The sequence below is a fragment of the Babylonia areolata genome, chromosome 6, assembly GCF_041734735.1.
Source record: "Babylonia areolata isolate BAREFJ2019XMU chromosome 6, ASM4173473v1, whole genome shotgun sequence".
Classification (NCBI taxonomy): domain Eukaryota; kingdom Metazoa; phylum Mollusca; class Gastropoda; order Neogastropoda; family Buccinidae; genus Babylonia; species Babylonia areolata.
The window spans coordinates 25,854,779-25,857,278 of record NC_134881.1 but is presented as its reverse complement, the minus strand read 5'-3'; the positions used below and the strand labels follow the sequence as shown (position 1 = coordinate 25,857,278).

Below are 2,500 nucleotides of genomic sequence, written 5' to 3'. Positions count from 1 at the left end.
CCATCCCACCCGAACCCACACAACCCCCACCCCCATCCCCCCACATGCTTTCCTACCCTTTGTGGACAGGAGCCTGTTTCAAAGCCATCGATCACGACTGCCCAACACGCAGGATGTGCGCCCCTTTGGTCTTGCTGCTGGGTGGCAAAACGAATGCTCTTGCTTCTGTTGGGTCTCAACAGCCCCTCTGTCTGCCTGTCTGTCTGTCTGTCTGTCCCTCTCTCTCTCTCTCTCTCTCTCTCAACAAATGAAAAGACTGTCAAGAAGTTCGCTCTTTATCTGTATACAGCACTCAAGGAGAAGCGTGCATGAAAACTTTTGAATACATGACTTTTGAATGCATTTTACTGTATATCCCCCTTCAAAGGGGCTGTGGCCTATATGAACAAACCATATCAATCTCTCTCTCTCTCTCTCTCTCTCTCTCTCTCTCTCTCTCTCTCTCTATCTGTCCCTGCCTCTCTCTCTGCCTCCCCCTCTCCCTCCCTCCTCTCTGTCTCTCTTTCTCCCAACACTCTCTCCCCCCCCTCCCAGATCCCCCCCTCTCTCTCCCTCCTTCTCTCTGTCTCTTTCTCCCAACACTCTCTCCCCCCCCCCCCAGATCTCCCCTCTCTCTCCCTCCTTCTCTCTGTCTCTTTCTCCCAACACTCTCTCCCCCCCCCCCCAGATCTCCCCTCTCTCTCCCTCCTTCTCTCTGTCTTTCTCCCAACACTCTCTCCCCACCAGATCGCCCCTCTCTCTCCCTCCTTCTCTGTCTCTTTCTCCCAACACTCTCTCCCCCCCAGATCCCCCCCTCTCTCTCCCTCCTTCTCTCTGTCTCTTTCTCCCAACACTCTCTCCCCCCCCCCAGATCGCCCCTCTCTCTCCCTCCTTCTCTCTGTCTCTTTCTCCCAACACTCTCTCCCCCCCCCCCAGATCGCCCCTCTCTCTCCCTCCTTCTCTCTGTCTCTTTCTCCCAACACTCTCTCCCCCCCAGATCGCCCCTCTCTCTCCCTCCTTCTCTGTCTCTTTCTCCCAACACTCTCTCCCCCCCAGATCCCCCCCTCTCTCTCCCTCCTTCTCTCTGTCTCTTTCTCCCAACACTCTCTCCCCCCCAGATCCCCCCCTCTCTCTCCCTCCTTCTCTCTGTCTCTTTCTCCCAACACTCTCTCCCCCCCAGATCCCCCCCTCTCTCTCCCTCCTTCTCTCTGTCTCTTTCTCCCAACACTCTCTCCCCCCCAGATCCCCCCCTCTCTCTCCCTCCTTCTCTCTGTCTCTTTCTCCCAACACTCTCTCCCCCCCAGATCGCCCCTCTCTCTCCCTCCTTCTCTGTCTCTTTCTCCCAACACTCTCTCCCCCCCCCCCCCAGATCGCCCCCTCTCTCTCCCTCCTTCTCTCTGTCTCTTTCTCCCAACACTCTCTCCCCCCCCCCCCCAGATCGCCCCCCCTCTCTCCCTCCTTCTCTCTGTCTCTTTCTCCCAACACTCTCTCCCCCCCCAGATCCCCCCCTCTCTCTCCCTCCTTCTCACTGTCTCTTTCTCCCAACACTCTCTCCCCCCCCCAGATCGCCCCTCTCTCTCCCTCCTTCTCTCTGTCTCTTTCTCCCAACACTCTCTCTGCCCCCCCTCCCCACTCTCTCTCTTCCTCCCTCCTTCTCTCTCTCTCTTTCTCCCAACACCCACCCCCCTCTCTCTGTCCCTCCTTCTCTCTCTCTTTCTCCCAACACCCCCTCTCTCTCTGTCCCTCCTCTATGTCTCTCTCTCTGCCCCTCCCTCACCATCTCTCTGTCCCTTCCTCCTCTCTGTCTCTCTCTCCCCCCCTCTCTCTGCCCCCATCCGCCCCCCCCCCTCTCTCTCTCTGTCCTCTCTGACTCTCCCCCGTCCCTCTCTCTCCCCCTCCCTCCTTCTCTCTGTCTCTCTCCCCACACTCTCTCTCGCCCCCCCCCATCTCTCTCTCTCTCTCTGTCCCTCTTTCTCCCAACACTCTCCCCCCCTCTCTCTGTCCCTTCTTCTCTCTGTCTCTCTCCCCACACACTCTCTCTCTCACCACTCTATCTCTCCCTCCTTCCTTCTCTCTGTCTCTCTTTCTCCCAACACTCCACCCCTCTCTCTCTCTCTCTGTCCCTTCTTCTCTCTGTCTCTCTCCCCCCCCCCCCCCCCCCCTCCCCCCCACTCTCTCATGCACTCTTTCTTTCACTCTCTGACACATTCTCTCTGTCTGTCCCTTCTTCTCTCTGTCTCTCCCCACACTCCCCCCCCCCCACTCTCTCATGCACTCTTTCTTTCACTCTCTGACACATTCTCTCTGTCTGTCCCTTCTTCTCTCTGTCTCTCCCCCCCCCCTCCCCCCCCTCCCCCCCACTCTCTCATGCACTCTTTCTTTCACTCTCTGACACATTCTCTCTGTCTGTCCCTTCTTCTCTCTGTCTCTCCCCACACTCCCCCCCCCCCCCACTCTCTCATGCACTCTTTCTTTCACTCTCTGACACATTCTCTCTGTCTGTCCCTTCTTCTCTCTGTCT

At 57.6% G+C, this 2,500-nt stretch overlaps 1 protein-coding gene and 1 pseudogene across 1 annotated transcript in view; one reads left to right on the top strand and one right to left on the bottom strand.

The window, feature by feature from the left end:
- The window catches only part of LOC143282878 (proline-rich protein 5-like), a 102,462-nt gene that overhangs the window by 92,980 nt on the left and 6,982 nt on the right, over window positions 1-2,500 (bottom strand). The gene's annotated exons all lie outside the window — the stretch shown is intronic.
- Window positions 1-2,500, top strand: part of LOC143283183 (uncharacterized) — a 48,054-nt pseudogene that overhangs the window by 43,694 nt on the left and 1,860 nt on the right.